A 24,842-nucleotide genomic window follows, 5' to 3' on the forward strand; every position below is an offset into this window, starting at 1 on the left:
TGACCAGGATTACGTCTGATGCTATTAGGGCCTTTTCTGTGACAATTATTAATAATGCCATTAATGAGAAATTTGCCCCAGAGCATTTTATGGATGATAGGCAATGTATTCTGAACTATGCTCATCAGAATGGGTACTGAGAAAGAAATGAGAGCTTTGAACTACACAAAGGTTAGCAGCTAAAAACAATTATTTTGAGGGAATGTAATTGCCCGAAGAAATGCCCTCTTATATCCTGCAACTTACACCAAGAAACGTTAACATGTACATAGCAACTTCAATGTTGGTGCTAACTAGAAATTCCCAGTCTATTCCACAAGCCACTTTAAACAACGTAATGGAATTAAATTGGACTACACACTTACTAGTGAGTAAGCCCCATTGAACACAGTGGGACTTACTTCCAGTGATATTTTTCTAGAAAAAGAGGTGCCAGAACTCACAACGAACACCTCCCTCGTTCTCTTATAATGGCAATGGAGCCCACATGAGAGGTGCTGGAGCTGAGATCTGGCGAGTTCAGCTGAAAAATGCCCTGCTTGCTTCCAAACCATCATATGGGGGGAGCTGCACATTCTACTCCCTTTCCTGCTTTTCTCCATCTCACACATGCCTGTGCATTCATTTCTTTACACCATTACAGCCAAGGTCTGTCTCAGTCACTACAAGATGTCTGAAGGTGTAAAAAGGGCAACCGAAAGGTTGACAATTGTTAGGGTTGGCAACTCCTGAAAAACAAAATTCTGCCACATGATCAGAACCCAGATAAGTCAAGGGGTGTTGCCCAGGAAGATCAAGAGTGGAATATGAACACCAGGAGCCACAATTGAGCAGTAAAAAAGGACACAACATGTGAGCACATAGTTCAGTAGTACATAGATTCTGTTCATGCATGGGATACAATTCTTGCTAACAAACCCCTGGCCAAGAAACAATACCATCTCCACAAAACATTAACTCGAGCATGTGAGCCCACCCACAGACTGTGTGTAATAATAGGGAGCCTATATTAAGCATTAATCATAAATTAAACATTCTGTAAATGCTTTACCCAAGACTGAGCGTCCCCAGCATGAAACACCACCAGTGAATCTATGGAAGCAACCTGAAAACCCAGGCCAAACTGATCAAGGAGCAAACTTACCTAAAGGTTACGGTAAGTCACAATGGACACAGGATCAATAAATTAAGCATCTAGAAAACATTTACCAGTAGTACACACACCACACCCTCATCTCCACCCCAAATATATACTCCACCTGGTTGCTACTGGTGGCTGCCTGCTGTTGATCACCCAGCACTGGGATCCCTAGCACATTGGGTTCAGGTTATCTGCTAAGCTATTGCTGCTATAGCAACCTCATTGTTGGCCCCGCCACTTTTAAATACTAACAGCTGCAGATGAATGTAACCACTCCTGCTTCCACCTCCACTCTCAGCCCTGCAATCCAGCCGAAATGGTGTGTGTGCATTTACAAACAGAGCTGGGGGATACTTTCCCAGCTGCCCAGGGTGCAAAACACTTGCATGCACAAAACAAAAACAAATGGACTGGATCCAAACTAAGTTGCTCATGTTTCAGTCCCTTTTTTTGTGGGGGGAGGGGGCTCCTATTCTCTTGCTGCAGTAGCCAAGTAAATGGAAATGGCAAGTCCTTTTCAGACATGTTTTATAATCTGAGTTGGAGTACGATGAGTGGAAAAGAAATGACCCTGCGCTTGCAGTACAGGTGTGTATTAAAAGTGTACCAGATTCATATTCTGAACCAGGCAATCGCAACACCTGGTAACATCATTGCTGCCTTTCCAAACTAGATCTGACTTCTCCCTTTCAGATGTCTCTCAGTCTGATAAGTGTGGTAGCTGAAATGCTCTTGAGCCCAATTGCTAAAAGTATGGGAAAGCAGAACACCCACCACACACGCACTGCATATAGGATATTTACTTTCGTATGGATGCTAAAGAAAGGAGTAACAAGTCTGGAGTTCAAGTGCTAGGCTAAAAAAAACAGACGGAAGCTGTCCATTTATTTCCTCCAAGATTTCCAGCTAGTATTTCTCTGTCAAAATCCCAGCCGTTGGGAAATGCTGGTATAAAATATCCCACTGCTCTGCCAGAAAATTAAAATGACCCAACAATACATGGTAGGTCTGAGGACAAGCTATTAAGAATGTGTACAGAAAAATCTAAAGTCTGCTCAAAACCAGCTTCTCTCTCCTCCACCCACCTGTTCCCCGCACGCCTCCAAACTCACATTTCATAGGGAGTAGTAGGGGGTTGTTCTTCTTTTCATCTTAATTCAGCTGATGCACTTTCTGGCTCCAAACTGGGGCCCTAAATGGATGTGTTGAATAGAACAGCAAGGCCATTTTGGCTGCATTCCCAGCCTGAGTAGAAACAGGTGATTCGACATCTCTCATGGGTCTCTCTAACTACCGCTCCAACTGACATGTCTCAAGTTTCTTGAAGGCCAATTGCGAATTTTCAGCCTCATTTCCCAAGAGCCAATAGGAGCACCACAGTAATTTACTAGATGACCCTCAAATGTGAATTCTTTCCAAATAAAACTTAAATGCGCCACAATTGGTATCCATGGGATGGCAGGAAAGTGCAGCACATTATACAGGATTTCAGATCTCTTTAAGTCAACCTGGCTGGTTTGCCTGGGGTCAGAAATGAAAGACACTTGCAAAAACGGGATTTTGAAATATCCCAAGTGCTATACCCAAGGCAACACCTTCCATTTTAGATAGCAAAACAACACACCACCTTATCTTGCCAAATTGCTTGCTTTTATACTTATTAGAAATTTCAGTGAGCAAATCAGCTAGAAGAAGATGGAAATTTTGGAAACTATGCATCAGGTCTAGAAGAGGTTTGAAAAGGCACCTAGGATGTTTGCTGATCCTAGGAGTTACAGGACCAAAGTTTACTTTGTTGCAACAGGCAATCTGTCTTCTGTGAACTGCCCCTTTGAGAGAGAGACAGAGAGAGAGAGAGAGAGAGAGAGGGAGAGAGAGAGGGAGAGAGAGAGAGATTTCTTTGGTGGAGGCGAACACATTGTCTGCTGCTTGTTCATGCATCCCTTCACAGATAGACCCAACACACGTCAGCTGTGTATGAACCGTGCCAGGGGAAAAAAGCATGAGAAGATGTGACAGAAATACATTGAAACAATTGTCTACCTGCTTAATTAGGGCTACAAAATATCAGCTCTACCAAAAAGGTTTAAAGGGCACTCACCTGAACATGCAAATGCTCAACCTGTGGGTGCAGGCACGCAAGCAAGCCCCACCCTGACTGTGCTCCTTGTGGCACACGCACACCAACTCACCAAACCGTCACATCCCTTTATTTCTGTGCCACCTTGGCACACAAAAAAAATTATGTGCAAAGTACATCATGCAGGAAAGATGTGCAGGGGGCTTCCATGTGTTGACTTGAATGTGAAGAAAACAGTTCATTAGATGAGGGACTCTGTTCTATTCAGGGTCCTCAATCATATGGAGGGTTTTCCTCAAAATTCAAGCCAACATGAGAAGACCTTCCCCCCTGCAGATCTTCCATACTCAACATGGAGATGGTTGAGCACCAAGCATGCAACAGGCACAACTATGTTGGAGTGAGGCTTGAGTGTGCACCCTAGCCCATACCCCACAATTCATGAATACCAAGTTTTTGTGTTCAGAAACACCTACTAATCTGGAAGATGTAAAGTCAGCCCCCCATTTATGCACATTCAATATGTGTGCAACTGTGTACATGTGTATCACACCGAACCTGGAAGTGACCCAGAAAGGTCATAAAGATGTCACTGAAATGTCACTAAAAGGGTGGAATAGGGGAGGAATGGGGTGTTTGCAGGCATTTTAAATGGGTTTCAATTATATGCAAATTCAACAACGCACACAGTGCCTCAGAACGTAACCCCCATGTAAACACGGGGCTGCTGTACAGGGCAGTCCTAAACTGCTGTAGAAAATAGTTCAGAAGTATTATTATTATTATTATTATTATTATTATTATTATTATTTTCTCACTCTACACCAGCAGGCCCCAACATGGGTTACAACGATTTAAAATTACGTCCTAAAAATAGGTAAGACAAATCACAGTCAGGGGAAGAGGGTGAATCCTAAAAATACTCCTCTCAGGTGTCAAAGATCAGGAAAAAGAGGCAAGTCTTCAGCACTTGCCAAAGGCTATGTAGTGAAGGTTCCAGATGCACCTCTGTGCTGAGGGAATTCCACAATATGGTGGAGCATGAATAGTGATGGAGCTGTATGGTTAAGACAGCATTCTTGGTCCATGTTAGGGTAGGCATCCCTTAGGGCTTTGCATGCCTTAATAAGCATCTTCAGTTGTGCTAGGATGACACAATGAGAAAATGCAGGATCTGTGCACTACAAGCTGTTCCTATGGGTGAAAAGCTGCCTTGTGGACTTACAGGAGCTTCCAGGTAGTCTTCAAGGGCGCACAGGTAATGTATTATGTTATTCACATCTCAAATAAAAGTTTGGAATCTTCTCAATGTAAGGGTTAACAATGTGTCATTAGGAAACTGTCATATTACACTATTACTTATCGCAGCAGATAAACCACTGACCTGTCACTACTGCTTAACCATGCTGGCTCTCATGTCACATAGTATTACAGTATTTGAGCCAATTAAACCACTTGAGGGCTCCAGTGTCATCACCACTGCTGGTCTTTCCTTTTTATGTCCCTCGTCACTACAGATGTGGGAGCTCACCATGGTTTCCCGAAATTGCTCAGTAAAATGCACAAAAACTGTAAACAACGCTGACACCCTGCTGAGATGCATTTCAAATCAGACACTCAAACACCCAACTACTTCACCTCTATTTTACCAGACTGGTTTTGCCACACACCTGCATCTGATGTGAGACAATCTCATTTCAACCCGCAAGAGTGATACACACAAACAAGTATCCCACCAGGGGTTGGGCTTGGTGGTTTTCTGCACACATTTTCTGCCAATAAAGTACAAAAACCAAACAGCACAGCACAAATTTTGAGCCTCCCGAAACGTTTCCCTGAATTCACAAACAAAATGACAGCAATTATATTTTCATGCTGAAAGCAAAGAGATGCTGAAATAATAATGGGTGGAGAGAGAGAGAAAATTTTGCTTATGAGTCATCCTAGCACAATTCAGGCATTTGAGGAGTAGCAACAAGCAACTCAATTTCCTCAGTAATCTATATTTTTCTACTTGTAGAACATTAAGTTAATCATTTCCATATTAATGAATCCCACAGTGGAACATATCAAATAGAGGAAGCAGGTATTGTGGGTGGATGGGCAGGAAGAGTGAGTGTGTTTGTGTGTGTGCATGACTGGAAAATATAAGAAATTGAAAATGGAGTTGAAGAGTGCTGTTTTGATTTACAGCTCCTCCTCATCCTGCCTGCTTGTTTGCTTGTTTACAGGTATTTAAACTGCAACCAAGCCAAACACTTGCACAAGCTCAGAATATGTCTATCTTTAACCAGTAGCATTGGCTAAAAATGGTTGCTCTTTATAAAGATGAAGATCTAGGGAGAATTAATAACACACACACAAGAAATTGTATTCTCACACTAGGCTACTCTGTGGCATTTTCTCTGCAGCAACCCCCTAAATCACAAGGCACTCTCCAAAATTGCTGGGTTGGTGGAAATTTACTATGGAAGATTGCTGAAGAGTAAACTGATGGAAAACCCTAGATCAGGCATAGGCAAACTCGGCCCTCCAGATGTTTTGGGACTACAATCCCCATCATCCCTGACCACTGGTCCTGTTAGCTAGGGATGGTGGGAGTTATAGTCCCAAAACATCTGGAAGGCCGAGTATGCCTATGCCTGCCCTAGATGCATTTAAACATCCATAGGGCCCAGCTTTAAAAGCTCAACTCACACAAAAAGCTCAGCTGATTTGTTTTATCTAACAGCATTTGCATACAGCTTAACTGTAAATAAAACCTCTAAGCGGTTTACAAAGAATAGGTTGTATTCACTAAATATGTGAAGGGACACCCAAGTGCAATCAAATCACTGAATTGTCACAATGCCCCTGCCTTGCCTGGATGGAGAATGGAATGATAGTTGTGTATAGAAACTTCAGTTCCACCAAATGGGTCTGGCCAGGTTAGCTATGCCCCGACTGACCTCGGATGAGGAGAACTCAAGAACCACTGAATCCAAACTCTCTTGTCCTGGTGGATTTTGGGTTTGTATTGTGCTGTTAGAATATAATGTACAATTCGTTGTTGTGCGGTGCTAAATAAGAACTGAAAGGGGGTGGAAACTTGGCAGAAAGCTAACTGCAAGGTTAGAAGCAGCTGAAGAGATTCAGCATATCAGTTCCCACATGCCTGGAACACCAAAAGGTTCCCCCATTAGCCAGATGCTTAACATGCCTTAGTTAAGAGAGATATCTGTGGGACACAAAAGTTTTAGGTATTGGAATTTAAAACGAAGAGAAGGTTTAACATATGCTAAACATATTTCACACTAAAATGGCATTAAAAGGTGTGCATGGTGATTTTATATTAATTTGCACATCCTTTTATTTTTTGAAATGGTGAAAAAACCTCATTCTTTGAACTAATAAATAATCACTACAGCATTTATAATTTTATATGCATATTGATGGGATCATGCCTTAATGGATCCTCTCATTTCCTGTTAAATTTCTTAATCTGAATTTCTCTGAGATGAGAGGAATTTTTCCATCCAACAATTTCTACTTGTTCTACATGACTTTATTACCATTATTCTTGATAGCGGTTTCTTCCATTAAAGAAAGAGGGCATTTTAAGGCTTTTTAGAGAGACCTACAAAAAACCTCATGCGCACTACCTTTCTTAAAAGCACATTGATTTCTGAAGCCATGCACACTTACTTCACTGTGTCAGAGAGCCCACACTACTATGCACTTGTACAGGGAAGGTGTATTGTTGGACTCAAACTCCCAATAGCCCCAGACAGCATGACCAATGTCAGGTGTGGTGAGAGTTATAGTCCAGAAACATCTGGATGACCACAGGTTTTCCGTTCCTGCCTTAATAGCATCCTTATGAGATGCTATGCTATAGCTATGGTATGCTATCTACAAAATTTCATAGGAGTTTCATAAAATAAATATTACATCTCAAGCCTTCTGGGACATGATCTGTCCCCTAAGTTATCTGGCTATACATTCAGGATGTAAGTGTGAACCTTCTCATTTTGCCTTCATAACTGTGAAGAAATGAGAAGGAGCTCCTTCCCACGTTCCCCTAAAGCCTTCACTGTAAGGGGTGGGGTTGAAATGGACATCACGGTCACCCAGACTATTTGGTACAGCCCTTTCCCCAAAAGTGAAAGTTAAAGGTCTTCATTCTGCAGCAAGGGGTGTTGGTGTTGACCTTTAAAGACCTAAATAGCCTCGGTCCAGTATACCTGAAGGAGCGTCTCCACCCCCATTGTTCTGCTCGGATGCTGAGGTCCAGCTCCGAGGGCCTTCTGGTGGTTCCCTCACTACGAGAAGCAAAGCTACAGGGAACCAGGCAGAGGGCCTTCTCGGTAGTGGCGCCCGCCCTGTGGAACGCCCTCCCATCAGATGCCAAAGCGATAAACAACTACCTGACATTTAGAAGACAGCTGAAGGCAGCCCTATTTAGGGAAGTTTTTAATGTGTGACATTTTGATGTATTTTTAATCTTTGTTGGAAGCCGCCCAGAATGGCTGGGGTACAAATAATAGATTATTCTTATTCTTATTCTTATTCTAGTCTGGGAAAGACGGGCTGAGGTTGTTAGGTATATGCAAGAGTTCAGTTAGCATCCAGCATTTGTCAGAATGTGCTGTCTCTTCTTGGGGAGCTGTCCAAGGTACTGAAGGTCCTTTCTCTCTCCCTCCTCCCCCTGCACTCTTGCTTTACTATCTGCAATCTTAAAGTCCATACAAACTCCTTCGCTGCCCCAGCTATGTGCTTTATCCCTCTCCCTGACCTGCTTCCTTTATATTTCACCTGGGCTTATTTTAGCTAGGACTAGGCACTTTAAAGGGCTGCATGTTTGGATACTGTGACTAGCTGTCAGATGCTTTAGAATATTTATTTATTACATATGTAACCTGATATACTCCCTAGATCCTCAGGGGAACATCATTCCTGATATTCAGGCATGAGTGCAGTTGTTTATATAGTCAAAACAGCATTACCCATGCACAAGCAGGTTTTGCCGAAGTACACAAAATATTTACAGAACAATGGCAAGGGAACATCACATACAGCCCAATGAGTACTGAGCATGCTAAGTGGCCACAAAATGCTGAGTGTATGCTGTGGGTGAGTGGAAAACCAGGTGAGAGGATTTGCTGTATTGGGGAGGAAGGGATGGTTGGCTGACTGAAACTTGGAAAAAGAGCGTTCCACACTACAATAAATTTGTTGCATGTTCCAGTTGTACCTGGGACTATTTGCTTTTCTCTTTCACAACAACCTGATGAAGATGATTAGGTTAGGAGAAAGTGACTGCCTCAAAGTCACTCAGTGGGCTCCATTTTTCTGAGTGGAGACAGTATCAAAAGCCTTCCAAATTCATTTTTTTCCTCTGTGCCACAGTGCCCTTGCCTGTTCAGATGTTCGGATGATAAGTATAGCTTATCTTCAGAGCTAGAAATACCAGGACCTTTCAAAGGATTTGCACTCAAGTTTTCAACCACCCAAAGTGGCAATTCAATTTTTCTGTAGTTGGGATTACTGTGATCTATTTCTAATAGTAATTAGAGTATGTTATCAGTTGAAAATACTCTCCTCTTAAACCTTGGTTTTACTACATCAGATAGCAATTAATTTGTATTACAATGGTTATCTGCTGATACCTTCTCTTTTATTGTACTGTTGTTTTTTGCTGACAAGCTCTTCAAATAAATTCTTTCCATACTTCCTGACATTATTGGTGCCATGTGCCAAGTTACAATCTGTACTTACACTTTATAATTTGAATTTATGTGATGACTGCTTCATCTGTCATTAACAAGTGGCAACACAGAGACACTCAAAATGTTCTTCTTGGTTATGAATGGCAGCTGTGATTAACATTATTCTGCATTACTAATTTGGGCTCAAGTTCTTCTGCTTTGCCCATAAGGTCTTTGCAGTGATATCTGTCTACTTCTTCATTTCTTAAACAAACATCTTATTAAATCTTCAGGAGAGTAAGGCAAATGCATATGTTAACAAACACGAAGGAATATTTGAAAACCAACGCAGTTTGTATGTTTACTGATTAGCCTATTGGATTTTTAAAAACAAAACCTTAATCATATACAGCAAGCAGCTGTTGTTTAATAAGCACATTTAAGGAGCCATTCTGTACATGCACTCTTTTTATTAAAAGCAAAACCTAAACCCTGTGTGAGAAATATTCAGTTCAAACACTGCCAGTGTTAGCTTTCATGGTACATTACTTCATTAACCACTGTGACAATATTCGTACTCTGTTTTAATGTCTCATGAGAACACAGCACAAAGTCTATAGAACACAGCAAGTGATGTGCTTCTCTGAGTCTATATTTGTAAATATGCACATAACATTCACTGGCTATATAAGGGATGGATCAGTATATTTCCATTCAGTGTCAATTTCACATGTTCATATTTCATTGCATCACATTTGTACATTAATCTGATTTTTAAGAAATACATACATGTTCCATATGTGAGCAGTGTGCAAACAATGAGCTGCTACAGTGAAGCTCCACAATGAGAAAAAAGGTATCTATTTAGCTATGGGGGGGGGACCCTCCTTATTTAGTTTAAATGCTTTAGCATGAAGGTATGGGAAAAGTGTATTTTGAAATTGCCGCCACATAATTCTCATCAGGAAATATGACGTTTGGACATTAAAATATGGTTCCCTCTTCTGCTTTCTACCACTTGAAACCAAGTCATCCAGGGCTCAAAGCCATTTGAACAAATGAGTGCTTGAATGTGACATATCTGAAAAATGAATTAGTTAAAATTTGGATGAATTTGAAGGTGTTACACTTTTTTTTCTTTCACTTACCCATCTGGAGATTTCACATAACACCAAACATCACTGCAACTACTATTCAGATTCTATCATCATGCGTTTGATATATGGCCACAACGCATCACATGATCCCACCTCTGAAGCCCTATTTTGAATGCATCTAGGACAAATTCAAGATGTGTAGAAAATAATCTGAAGAAGGATGAGTGCACACACACTCAACTCAAGTTCCAGTTACAAAATAGCTGTATCAGGCATGTTAGGACATAACCTACTCACTCTCCAAAGTAAATCAATTTCTTTTCAAACACTCAGAACATATCTATCTCTCCCCTCCCCAGGCAATCTTCACCTTATCGAAAAGGTCACATAGAAAATCCAAGATTGCCTTAGCAGCAGAAGCACTGAACAGCAATATATGGCCCAACTTTCTCATGTCATTTTATGCAAAAAGAACCATGGAAGCTGTGCAGTTAAACAAAAACTCATGGATTTAAGAGTATTTTGCCATATTGGCTCCACAAATCACTTCCAGCAGATCACTTGGATTCACTGGATTCAGGATTCAATAGCTTAAATCTATGTACACTGGCTTTATCAAATTGTGGTTTGTGGCCAGTGCAGACAAAAACACAAAAACAAAAAAACAGATCATAACCTTTTGCTAAGGGAGTATAACTTTGAATGCTTCTCCACAAAATCCCCACACAAAGAAAACAAGTATGGCTAGGGAGAAAACTATGGTCGAACCCTTCTCTGTGACATATGCACAATTGGATGAATTTGATCACATGATTCCCCCCACATACCTGCAGTAGTATAACCTAAGAACTATTTCCTCATATGAACTGATGCTTGAGTAGGCAACTGAAATCACAAGAGAACTCTCCCTTCTTAAGTTAGATCCTATTTGTCTCTGGATTTTAACTAAGGTCCATCACTACATACATGATGAACTGCCAGAATAGTAATAGCTTTTATCTGTTCATCTACTAAGTTTGAAGCAGCTCCTTTGAACTCTCCCCTTCTATGGCTGGCTCAGCTACTGCTATCTATAAATATTTCAGCTCTCATCAAAAATAGATCACTTCAACATTGCTCTTACACCTTTGCAGTGCTGCTCAAGACAAGCCAGATTCTGGTCCCAATCCCATTTAAGAGGCATAAATCCCCTGTATATTTCCAAGACCAATTGAAGTCAACATTAGATTATCCTGCTTTATTTTCCCATGGAACTGGTGCGTCTAACTTTTTTGTGTTAAAGGTAAGAATGAGATACAATTCTTTTGAAATTGGAGAATTGCGTCTCCCCCCCCCCCCCCCCGGTCTGTGTGACAGTTAGATTTGAAATATGCAGAGCTCAGACTTCCCTTAGATACTGGTTGCCACCACCTACTGACTTGCAGAGAAGTCTCCCTTTGCCAACTGACATGGACCAGTCAGATTTCACATGTTGGGTGAGATAAATATGCCTGCTAAACTATCCAAAACAGAAAACAGATTGTTAAACCTGAATTTAAGTAAGGGCCATAATATTCAGAACAGGTAGTGGTCCAATATACAAAGTACTTACAGTTAAAACTGATTAATCTAAAACAGGGATGTCCAACTCCCAAGAGACTGCGATCTACTCAAAGTATAAAGAAAAGGACAGTGATAGTTGTTGAGCTTTTTTTTTAGGGAGCCAGAGTTGAAAATGAACAAACTTCCTTTTCTTTCTTCTCTGATTCCTCTCAGTGTCTCTCTCCTCCCCTCCTCCAACTACTCATTCCTAACTGACGTTCTTCTCCCTGTCACTCACTCCTGCTTCCATTCCAAGTCCCTCTGCTGTCAATCACTCTTCCATTTACCCTTCTGTTACAAAAGGCTTCCATCTGGGGAGGGGGAGGATAATGTTTTCAGATGTTGGACCACTCACTCTATTTCAGTTTTTCTCAATCTGTTTTTCTCAATCTGTGGGTCCCCAGATGTTGTCGGACTACAACTCCCATCATTCCTAGCCAGCATGACCAGTGGTCAGGGATGATGGGAGTTGTAGTCAAACAACATCTGGGGACCCACAGGTTGAGAACCGCTGGCACACAGGGGTGTTGTGAGGGGAAACACACCTGACTAGTAGGATAGTTAAAATCTGAGCTCTTGGAGGAAGGGTGGAATGTAAACAATTGTAAGCTGATTCCACCCACCCCCCGCACGCCTTTTGTTAGTATTTTTATTGAAAATTTTCAACATAGAACACAAGAAAAGCCAAACTTTCTATAAATCTGTTTTTAACAAACAACAACAACAAGAACTCTTAAACCTATTCGTAAATTATTTTTTGCCTTCACCCTTGTCGATTCCTTTTCTTAACTACTGTCTGTCAAAGTAAAGGAATTCCATCAATATTCCCATAGGATTTGATCCTCCATTAGCTGCAGTTCATGACCTTGAGCTTCTGGATTTGACAATAAGTTCAACTTGTCTGGTAGCATCTGTTCTTCCCTGCTGAATTGATTTTCCAGCATTGAGGTCACTCTCTTCAGCACCCTTTCCCCTTAATATTATGTTTAATAAATGTCACCGCATGAAAACTTAGGGCTTGGCATTGCTGTAGGTTTATTACTTCACATGCCTATTTGAGGTACATAACAGGATTGTTTGGGGAGGGCAGAATTAGATAGGATAATTCAGCACACTAGATTTCTTCAAGACTTGTAGCACCCTAAGCCCAGCCCGAGTAGACTCCTATCTTCTCTGGCCAGCAGGCTAATAGGAGAGAAAGGTCAGCGGGAGATGTACTATTTGCATTAATAGAGGTACTGCACCAGCACAAGATTCTCATACACCCCCCTGTAATATCCTTGTCATTCACACGCCAAAGTAGATGCAGAAGTATGGCAGCAAGCTTGAATCCCTAAATTAATCAACCCAACCTTCAGCTGATTAGTTGTTGGGGGACAATTTTAATGTGGGTTTTTTTTGAAGTGGTGTATTTCTGCAACAGGGAATGAAAACTAAAATGTCACCAGGCCCCCTTTCCTCTTGTTAAACTGCCTCATACTGCCTTTGATATATCAAAATGGCACTGGTATTGAAATCTTGGTAATATGCACATTTGTTTAAACCTTAACCCATTGATTGATTAAAAAAGAACTACCTGAGCAACTAAAAAACAAACAAACTTTGAATCAGTTGACAGACCTATCAGTAACAGAGAACATTAACTGTGCCCATTCATTTTGCCTTTATGATGTCTACAAAGGATTGTGCCAAAAATCTCAGCCTCACTTTCTGTCCCTCGACATTTCTTATAAAAACTGCTTGCAAATTTACTTTGCCACTAGCCTGTCTTCAAGCGCAGCAAGCAAATACAAATATAATAATGTTATTTTACGTTCACTTTCAAAACTGAGTATAGATTAACTTCTAGAACACTCTACAGTGTTAAAAAAAGTTCTGTTAAATTATAACAGGCTGTTATAGAATTCCAATGTACCTACAAAAAGTGGTTAAACATTATACAATACAATGGTAATTATTATTATTATTTTGTAAAAAATTATTTATTATAAAATTATTTCCATTATATCCTTTGCTCTAGAATCTGCCTAGGCAGTCTCAAACCATGCCACAGATTATTTTTTGGAGAGTAATATTGCAAACAACAACACTTGAATGTGTGTAAACTACATAATTTCAGTTTATATGCCATCCTTCATCACACGTGACCTGCATCTGACACAAGTAATCCTAGTTCATGTAATCAGTGTGTTCACTTATCATGCAACTGAAAATATATGTAAAGGCAATGATTTAGCTAGATGGGGAAGAGCTAACATGACACCATCAAGATGTTATTCAACTCCGACTCCCAGCACCCCACTGCAACTAGACCAAGCACCCCCAACCTTCGGCCCTCCAGATGTTTTGGACTACAATTCCCATCATCCCTGACCACTGGTCCATTTAGCTAGGGATCATGGGAGTTGTAGGCTAAAACATCTGGAGGGCTGCAGGTTGGGGATGCCTGAACTAGATACTGAGTGACATGCCAGGAGTGCAAGGACTGGGCACCATTTCCTAGTAGAAGGAGCTTCCTAGCCATACAGATGAGAAAGGAAAGAGTTTCCTTGTTCTAAAGGGGATGGTGAATGTAGCCTGACCCCAAAGTGAAGCTATCATGGAGAAGGCAACAGAGAAGGTGCTCAGCTAGGCTAATGTTTGAACAACTGGGCTTGCAACCATGCGTACAGGATACTTGCAGAAACTCCTACACCTTTACATCTTCTTTGGAAAAGGTAATATAGAGACAGATACAAGAATATGCAGGAATTACAGGTAAATTAAAAGAACCTTGGAAGGGGAAGGAGGGAAGTCGTTGAATGTATGGGTATAATTAAAGATGTTAATGTGGAAATATAAAACCTGAAAACTATTATTATTATGACAGATAACTCCTAGTCACAGACCCTCCAAGTGTCCCTATTTACAGAAGCTATCCCGGTTTCTGATTTGATCCTGGAATGTCCTGCTTTCCCTTAGGATGTCCCTATTTTTATCAGAGAAATGTTGGAGGGTGTGGAGTTATCCACATCTGAAGGCAGCCCTGCATACGGAACTTTTAAAATCCTTAATGGTTTATTATTATTTTTTATGTTGGAAGCCGCCAGAGTGGTTGGGGCAACCCAGTCAGATGGGAAGGGTATGAATAGTAAAATTGTTTTTAATGGAATACAAGGTCCCTATTTTCATTGGAGAAATGTTGGAGGGTATGTAGTCACCCGTAACAGCCTCAGTTCACATTCAAAGATTTATGTGCACCAGAGCTTCCCATGCTATCTCATACCTCTCAACTGCCCTGATACTGCTGTGACAGTCCCAGAATTGGTAAATCCATGTAAGGTGTGAAACTGCCCTAAGCTATTGCCTGTAGTATTTTCAATGCCCGGATGAAATGATAATGCAGCATTCTGTTAAAAAAAGAGAAAATAAAGCTAAAGTCTATAAACTGACTAAGTGATTATGAAAACAGAACCAGAGGGCTATATTTATTCTACGAATTAATTCATAATATTGGACACACCAGAATTTTCAAGATTGTTCCTAAGTCTGTAGCTGTTGCAGCCTCCGGGTCTGATGATTTTGCATTTTTATAAAGCACTGCATTCCCAGATGTACCAGGAAGAAAGTAGGAGGACTCAGAGGAGCACAGAACCACTGCAATACATCGGAGCATTTTTCAATGATTCATAATTTTCATTAATAGTAATTATGCTTTCCCTAGACTCAGAACTCTAGAGAGTTTGTCAGGCTTTGCTTCTAAGCCAGCTTCCATTCTGTGGAGGAATGTTTAAGCCCTTCCTGGGGAACAAACAGATGGAAAAATTGTCATATAAAGAAAGCCCAGCAGGTGTTTGAGTAAAGCCTGTCATGTTAGCCCAGCGACAATAACTGTGGGATACTGAGGGGAGCAGGAAAATGCAAACCTGAAAAGAGACAATAGTTTTCAGAGAGCTCAAAATTGACTACAGATCAGAACATAGCTTTCCTTCAGATTTCAAACTTCTATGAATATTGCAATGCAGTTCTTAGCTTTAAAATGTATTTTGAGATATAATACATTTAGAAATATTTTATTTTGCAGGAAAATGCTTTAGAGCATGTCTTTAAACACACACCCATATTTTCACACACAATTTTTAAAAATTGCAGATAAATGCAACATGGTGTGGGACTGTTATGAACATATGGGAAATTATGTGAGATCTTCACTCAAAAGCATGCTTATTGAACAACTATGATTGGCAAAACAGTCACGCAGTTATGTTTCCACAAAGATGGGCTGTTGAGCTCACCACCACAGTATGCCCACTTTCTTCTTGTTCCCTTGCTTTCAGGCCTTTTAACTATGACAGTCTTCACCATTTTCCTCAGTCTGAGAAGTGTTGTCTGAAATGTGTTAGTTGCTAGCCATGAAAATAGGACTGAGGTGAGGGGGGCAATTGGAGAAATAGCCAACAGTGCTACAAATGGACTGTTTTCATCCCAAAGGAAAGCAGTATTAAGTGGGGAAAGGATGTTGGTGGGGCTATCTCAACAGAAGCCATTGCCTTCCCCTCGTTCTCAGCTTTCGCCAGTACCTGTCCTATCTGCACTAGCAAAAGAATTGAGAAGGTGAAGGCAGACAAACAGATTCACAAAGATGTGGCACATTATTTAATATATTAACACACTTGGATGAAATGTGTTCAATGCAGATAAAAACAGGACTTCGTCTCTGGTTGTTATTCATTTCACTGAGATGCTGAACCTACTCTGCTCATTGTACCATCAAACCTAATCTCTGCACTGCCCTGCCTCCTTCCTTGTCTGCAGTATATTTACATAAACAACAAACTGTCATAAAATTTGATGGCTGCAAACAGGAGTAAAGATAAAGCACAAGAATTGCTTCACACCTTTGCCAGATGAGCCCAGAAAGGTCCCTCAAGGGGAGAGAGATTATTCCAAGACTCCACATAGCAGGTATATTGTAAAACAGGAAAAATATAAAAATATACCCATGAACTACCCTTCACACAACACAAATCCATGCAGAATGATGCCAACAGGGAGGCAAAGCTAGAACATTCATTAGAACACCTGAACATGGCTATAATGGCAGCTATTTGACTACATGACAGGGAGAACTGGTGAAATTCTGGGGGAAACAACTTCTGTAGCTTTGTACATTTCTTCTGATCATGCATTAAGTCAGGAAGTGCGCCATACCATAAAATCTTTTGGGAAACACTACTACATAGTAGGAAGAAGCAAAATGCAACCAACTAAATTTAATTCCACAACTATGAAATCAGCAGTGTTTTGAAAGCTGTTACCTACAGTTGCCACTTTCCATCTACAGGAGAGATGCTGAAACAGGAAACTGTTTAGGTCCTGATACATATCCGCCGGCTGGCAAAATTAAGCCCATCCCTGCCTTCCATTCAATAACCCACTAGAAAATAATAGTAAAACAGTAAAATTAAATATCAGCAAATAATAATTAAACAGTTTACACTTTACTAAACTATAATCAATAAAAACAATGGCTGGTCACAAGGCATTAAAAATATGTAAAGGGATCAAATTGAGAATCAAGGAAATACAACCTATAAAAATATTATTTTAATATCCCTGAACTCCTCTCTCTTCCCAGCTGCTTCTGCTGTTCTTGAAGTCATGGTCTGGGAAAAGCTCCTGGAGCTGGAGAGAGGCGCAAGGTAGGTGGAAAAAGCCATTGCAAAGTCTCTCTCCCCTCACCTGTTGTTGTGCCTCATCTCAAAACTCCTGCTCTTAGCTCATCTTGGACCACTGCCTATGGGGAACCAGTGGCCCTCCAGATGCTTTTTGGACTGTAACTCCCATCATCCCTGACCACTAACCATGCTGTCTACAGCTGATAGCAGCCGGGGTTGATGGGAGTTGGCATCCAATAACATCAACAGGGCCACACATTCTTCATTCCTAGTCTATGGCTTAATCTTGGCACTGTAATAAAATCCCACGGCCCATCAACACCTTATTGTCCAGAGCAAAACGCCAAATCAATGCATGCTTTTCCTTACATGACTGGCTATCGCCTTTGATTTCTTTGGCACTTTCCCTGTTACCGGATTCTATAATGCTCGATCCATTCCCTCCCAATCAGCACAGCAAAATGTCATCAATGTTTAGCCATGCAAAACAAGCCTAACACACTTCCCTCCCTCTTTTTTGAACGAGAGGCGGGAGATGTTAAATTAATCTAAAATGGGAAACCAGTTCCCAAGAGGCCCACTGAACATCGTAGCCATAATGAGATCACTCACTGGGTGTTGTCTTTGGTTTAAAAATAAATGCTGTGAAATAAAAACGAAGAAACAGCCCCAAGCTGCTATGCATATCCAACCGGTAAGAGAATTGTGTGGTTTACATACAAATACACATACAAAATTATCCAAATAAAGCAGTAATTGGTTCTAAAAATAGTCAGGTTCACTGGCTCTCATCAGACTTTTAGTTTTATTTTTTCAAAAAAAATCAATACAATGTTTGCTTTCTGAGTATGAGCCTGGAAATTACGATTGAGTTGACCGCAAGTTAATTTGGATTCCAAAGTTAGTAAAGCTAAAAACCACCAATTTAGTTTTACTTAGGCAAAAAATTACTTCCAATTATTGTTGTGTGTGTGTCTTTTTCACGATTCTGCCCTCATTCTTTTAAAACAAAATTATCTATCTGAGCAAGCCCACAAGGGTAACACATAAGGAAGATGTCTGAGCAAACTGAATAGCCCCTGCAACACAAGAGTAGGGAGGTTGGAGAATTTCACCAGAAATGCTAACACATGCAGAAAGTGCAGCAATTCATACATTCATCAGAGATGAGGGACAGAAACCACACAGACAAATACAAGTGGTCCTAATCTGGTTGGGTTAGACCCTGAGCTTGGCTGGGGACAAGAATGCATCAATGCATCCGTTGAAAGCTGAGCTCCAAAACACAGCAGCCCCAAAACAGTAGCGAGTGGGGTCCAAAAGCAAAGCCAATGTGAAGCACGGGCAAAGCACAAGAAAGCAGTCCTGAGTCAAGTGGGATGCAAAGGCAGAAGCTGGCAGCTAGACAGACCTGTCAGAAGGCATTACAAAGGCAGGGAAATCAAATTGCAGCAGGGGAAAGAGCTGAAAGTAATCTGTTGCTCCTGCAGATCTCCAAAGAAGGCTTATACAGCCTGGCATCTTGAGAACCACCCAAAATCATCTACAGGTGCTGAAGCCTGCTCACCAGGAACACTTTACTACTGAGAAGTGTGGGTACTGTCAAGGAGCCTTTTACTCAAAAGTAGCACAAATATATAGGGCTTCCGGGGAGTCATTCTTGGCCAACCAGCTGCCTGAGCTTAGGTCCTTTTGCAGCAATGCTTCCAAGAGCCTCCTGCTCCAGTTCAGACATGGGCTCCTCTACCACACATCCTTCCTGGTGAGATCTCTCTCTCTGGACCTAGAGAACTTTTCAGTCCATTGTGTAACTGGGGTACTCTATCTGTTCCCCCACATCTCCAGAGTCCAGGAAGTCTGGTTCCTCATCAAAGGGTGAGCTGTCTAGGGTTGAATCAAGGCTCAGTATGACAGAGAGTACCCCTCAGTTAATTCATGGTTCTTTCTCTGATGGACTTTCACAGACAGAGGACAATTATAGGCCAATCTTCTCACCTTCCCTTGCCATGTTTCCACACAATAAGGGATGCCCATTAATAGGGAGAGACCGATTCCGTACCATGCTGGTTTCAGTCAGCATTCTTTACCGACAGTGCAAGAAAAAGAAAGGGAAGCTTTGATCAGAGTAGGTGGGTCTCTCAAGGCTTAAGTGCTTCTTATGTATTCATGTCACAAACCTCTCCCGGTCAAAGGGGGCAAGGTTACAGGGTCACCAGGATGATTTTAGCCTCATTTGATTAAAGTGAGACCAGCTATAAATCCTGATTGAGTATATGGTATCATCATTATCCCCAACAAAACCACCAAGATGAGGTTGATATTCTCAAAGGAAAAACAACATATTACAGCCTCAGATCATCTCTCCCCCCCCCCCACATCCCTTCCTCTCTGTACTGATCTATGCGGCACAAACCTTTTATATGTAGCACAGCCCAATATAGAAGCTCAAGGCGCTAATGAGGAATTTGCTTTAATGCATTAGCCTTTGCTCTCTGGGGCTGCAATTTGAAATCCCAGCTGGATATTCAAATTCATGATGAGGATGCAGTTATTTCTGGAACTCTGACACAAGGACCTTGTTTTTAGCCGATAAGGAGAGAGGTTGCAAATCACACACGCATTGGAGATGGTAAAAATCCAATAGAGCTGCAATTATTATTTTCAGTGCTAAAGTCCACAGCAATCCTGTTTCCATTTTAATTTGTTTGTCAGTGTAGAAATAAATGTAGATATATCCCTCCTTTTATTAATGCCACAATTCCTGAGGTGCTTTGCTCGACAAATATGTTATGAAGCACCCTTCCCTGACCTGGTGCCCTTCATATGTTTTGGACTACAACTCCCATAAGTCTTAGCCAGCCAGGTCAATGGTCAGGGATGATAGGAATTATAATCCAAAACCTCTGGAAAACACCCGGTTAGGAAAGGCTGATATAAAGAGCCACTTTTGAGAGCCTGTGTGGCAAGTGGATGATACAGAACTTGGATTAGCAAAGCCTTGTTTCAGGCTCCAGTCAGCCATGAAGCTCACTCAGTAATCTTGGGCCAACCTCAGCCTACCTCACAGGTTTGTTGCGTGGATAAAATGAAATAATACCTATGAACACCACTTTGAGCGCTAGCTAAAGGAAGGAAAGGAAACAAGCAGTGCTTTTTTTCTAAAAAAAATGTTTAGGGGTACTCTCATTTTCCTACTCATATTGAAATACTGCCCCTCAAGGAGGCCAAACTTAGATTCACAAAATGTTTAAGGGTATGCATACACCTGCTTCCCCCCAGGAAAAAAGCACTGGATACAAGCATAATACAGTCAGACCTCGGTTGTTGAGGCGTGGCTTCCGATTGGCTGCAGGAGCTTCCTGCACTCAAGTGGAAGCCACGTTGGATGTTCAGCTTCTGAAAAATGTTTGGAAACCAGAACACTTACTTCCGGGTTTTCAGTGTTCGGGAGCCAAAACGTTCCAAAACGGAGGCGTTTGGGAACCAAAGTTCAACAGTAGTTAAATACAGTATTTAAACCAATATCTTCTTTGTAAACCACTTTGAGGGTTATTGTTTGTTTGTTTACAATCAAGCAGCGTACAAATGTTATGAAATAAATAATGAAAACAAAAACTCCAAAGTAAGGACACTAAGCACCACCAGTTGCAAACAGCAACAATACAAATGTAGGAAGCTACCTTGTATCATCAGATTACTGATCCATCTAGTTCTGCATACACTAGTGCATGGGTAGGCAAACTAAGGCCCAAGGCTGGGGCCAGCCCAATCGCCTTCTAAATCTGGCCCACGGACGGTCGGAGAATCAGCATGTTTTTACATGAGTAGAATGTGTCCTTTTAGTTAAAATGCATCTCTGGGTTATTTGTGGGGCATAGGAATTCATTCATTTTCTCTCTCCAAAATATAGTCCGGCCCCCCACAAGGTCTGAGGGACAGTGGACCGGCCCCCTGCTGAACAAGTTTGCTGACCCTGCACTAGACCTGTGGTCTAGATTATCCCTGTTCATTGGTCATGCTGGCCAGGGGTGATGGGAGTTGGGTGTCCAGCAATATCTGAAGGGCTAGTGGTTCTCCATCCCAAGTCTCTACTGGCTGGCGATAGCTCTCCATATTTTCAGGGAGCGATACCTGGAGATGCTGGGGATTGAAGCTGCCAAGCATGTGCTCTACCACTGTCACAGTCCTTCCCTTGGTCCAAATAGTAATGGCAGCATTAAAAGCAACCAGATGAAATCCACAGCGGCACTCCTTACACATGCATAATTTTTTTTTAAAAAAAAAGTTTCTCCTATTCCAATGAGTCTCCTTATAGAAGCACATGGCAGTGAATGGGCCTTCAACCATGTGGCGGTCATTGCTTAGGAGAGGTTTTGTGACAATTTCAGTTGTCTGTCTGTCCTGATGACGTTATTGGACGCTGTCACAATATGGACCCTGAGAAGTAGACGAGAATTCATTAGGGAATGAAGAGCTCCTTTCTATGCGCTGAGCAAGAGAGACCGAAGAGGCTCTGCGTTAATTAAGTTTCTTGGGGTTACTAGAAGGTTGGTCTTGTTAATCAGAGAATTGATTACCAACATGGTGCTCTCGCACCATCCCTTTTGTTCCACCTAATCCCTAATGGAATTGAGACATTGCTCTTGCCCTTTGCCGAGACATTAATTGAGTGACGTTCGGCAGCTAAGAGGTCAGATTTGCTATTTCCTCCTTGAGAAGATAAAACAACTGGACAGCAGCCCTGGCCCCTTTCTCCTCTCCACTACACTTAGCACCAAGAGTACATCTTGCCTGTTACAGGACAGGATGAGAAATTAACTAACCCTTTGGCTTTGTTACAGCAGCCCCAAGCAGGGGAAGGAACTGGGCGCTCAAGGAAGTTCCACCAATACTTTTGCTGCACAGAGATAGCAGAGTGCAAACTTTGGAGGTTCAGAAAAGGGCAGCTGTTATTATGCATAATCACAAGGCAAGTGTCTTGTCAGAGCCTTGTACGGAGGTGATAAATGATGTTAGCACAGAACTGAAAAATTGCCTTCTTAAAATACAGCGGTAACTAAGAAAATGAACTGATCCTAAACAGATTAGATCTGGAGGATAAAAACAACGCTAGTCTTCCAACGCATCACTCCAGTTTTAAATTAGCAGCTATGACACTACATAATGATCGGCCTCCAGTACGTGCCTGACTCTGAATATATATTTAAAAACTATGTATCCCCAGATTGCCTATGAGTGGACAATTGCCGATATATCCATACTCTGTTATAGGAATGAAACAAAATTTCCAGACACAAAAATTGATTCCTCACTGCAGGAAAGTGCAGTTGGGGTTTTTTTGGAAAAAATTGTACATACAAATTGTGTATACAAATTGCCGTTAATTGTGACCGGCTTCACAATTATCCAACTGCACAGAGTGGGGAAAGAAATGAAACTGTCCGGCATTGTATACACTAGCCTTCATTTGAATGAGATACAGAGATTAGGATACCCTCCAACATTTCTCCAATGAAAACAGGGATGTTTTACCCAGTGCTATTTTTCTAGAAAAAGAGGTTCTGGAAATCATCACGAATGCCTCCCTTGATCTCTTATAATGGGCAATGGCGCCCACCTGAGAGGTTCCAGTATGGACTTCCATTGAGTTTCCGTTGAAAAAAATCCCTGGTCCTTCCATATCCTCCAACATTTCTATGATGAAAATAGGGACGTCCTATGGAAAAGTGGGGCACGGGCGGCGCTGTGGGTTAAACCACAGAGCCTAGGACTTGCCGATCAGAAGGTCGGCGGTTCGAATCCCCGTGATGGGGTGAGCTCCCATTGCTCGGTCCCTGCTCCTGACAACCTAGCAGTTCAAAAGCACGTCAAAGTGCAAGTAGATAAATAGGTACCGCTCCAGCGGGAAGGTAAACGGCGTTTCTGTGTGCTGCTCTGGTTCGCCAGAAGCGGCTTAGTCATGCTGGCCACATGAGCCGGAAGCTGTACGGCGGCTCCCTCGGCCAATAAAGCGAGATGAGCGCCGCAACCCCAGAGTCATCCGTGACTGGACCTAATGGTCAGGAGTCCCTTTACCTTTAAGGAAAAGTGGGGCATTCCAGGATCAAATCAGAAACTGGGATGGCTTCTGTAAATCCAGGACTGTCCCTGGAAGATAGGAACACTTGGAAGGTCTGGATTAGCAATAGCTGGTCACTATTCACAGAACCAAACTGGTCAGCCCTTGGAATGGGGAACTGAGCAAGAGACTAGCACCTTGAACAACAGGAAGCTCATCAAGTGGGGATAAGCAATAGCACTGAATTGGATCTTAGGTTGATCCAGCAAGATAGTACTTCTGCACTTATGATTAAATGATGTTCAGTATTTTCTCCTTCTCTCTCTCTCTCTCAAGAGGCATCTGCGGTGTTAAAAACAGGGGGGATTTTCTACTCTATACAAGAGCTTGACTATGAATAGCTTCCGATGTTCCATAAAAAGAATGCCGACTCTCAGCCCTGTGACTCACTCCTCCATTCGCAGGTGCAAATGGTTACCACGGTGACGAAGACTCTCTGCGTCCAGAGCTCCACATCACGTGTGATTCCTTGCCGACAAGTTGCTGTTCCACAAGTGAGGATTCCTTGTCACATGCCTCAAGGCAATTAACCCACCATGCACTCTCATAGAGCTTGCGTCGAGAACCGTGAGTTTGCCACACTTAAACTTCCCTGACAGTTCTCCTAATGGGGGATGAGGAAGGCAGTCAGCAAGTGCCAATCCTGGCCTATTAAGGAAGCAATTTGAGGTCAGGCCTCCCATTTCCAAGCCAGAATAAGGAGCAGTGCAAGCTACTTTGTCCAGCGCTCATTAAAGAACACTCTAGGATTCTGGTGTCTTTAAAAAATAAAAGAAATTTATAGAAGGATGCATTAGAACAGGGTGAACAAGAAGGCAGCCCAGAGGGCACGCCCAAACTTCTACAGCCCTCTTAAAGAATGTGGTGGGAAAGGGGCATTGCAGAGTCCCAATCCCTGGTTTTACAAGGACACTTTTGTGTACTGATGGCTACTAGCCATGATGGCTATGATCTGTCTCCACAGTCAAAGGCAGTAATGCTTCTGAATACCAGGGGCTGGAAGCCACAGGAGGGGAGAGGGCTCTTGTGGCTCAGGTCCTGCTTGCGGGATTCCTACAGTCACTTGGTTGGCCTCTGTGGGACTAGGTGGGCCATTGGCCTGATCCAGCAGGGTGTCATGTTCTTGCCAGAAGTGCTGCAGCCACAGCCTAGCACTGTCACATGAAGTGTTCTGACCCAACTCAGCAAAAGCTGAGGGAGATTCCTTTTATACGAACCTCTACTTGGAGATAAATTACCTCGTGCACAAGAGTGTATCCAGAAAAGACTCATTCAAGTGTCCTACATGCCAGGAAACGAAATTCCTACAGATCTGTTGTCTAAGGTTGTTAACAGAGAACAACTTAAGGTTTATGTACAGCGGTTGTAAAGAAAAATATTGCATAGGAACCTGGAATGTAAGAACCATGAACCTTGGTAAGTTGGATGTGGTCAAAAATGAGATGGCAAGAATAAATATTGACATCCTGGGCATCAGTGAA

The 24,842-nt window shown here is 41.9% G+C and overlaps 1 long non-coding RNA gene across 1 annotated transcript in view; it reads left to right on the forward strand.

The window, feature by feature from the left end:
- The window catches only part of LOC310763094, a 117,671-nt gene extending 100,402 nt beyond the window's left edge, over positions 1 to 17,269 (forward strand). The window contains exon 3 of the long non-coding RNA XR_014548476.1: positions 17,204 to 17,269. This is a non-coding gene — a long non-coding RNA (uncharacterized lncRNA). The remainder of the gene's footprint in view (positions 1 to 17,203) is intronic.
- Positions 17,270 to 24,842: the final 7,573 nt, after the last annotated feature.

Source organism: Podarcis filfolensis (genome assembly GCF_964270895.1).
Source record: "Podarcis filfolensis genome assembly, chromosome: 5".
Lineage (NCBI taxonomy): Eukaryota > Metazoa > Chordata > Lepidosauria > Squamata > Lacertidae > Podarcis > Podarcis filfolensis.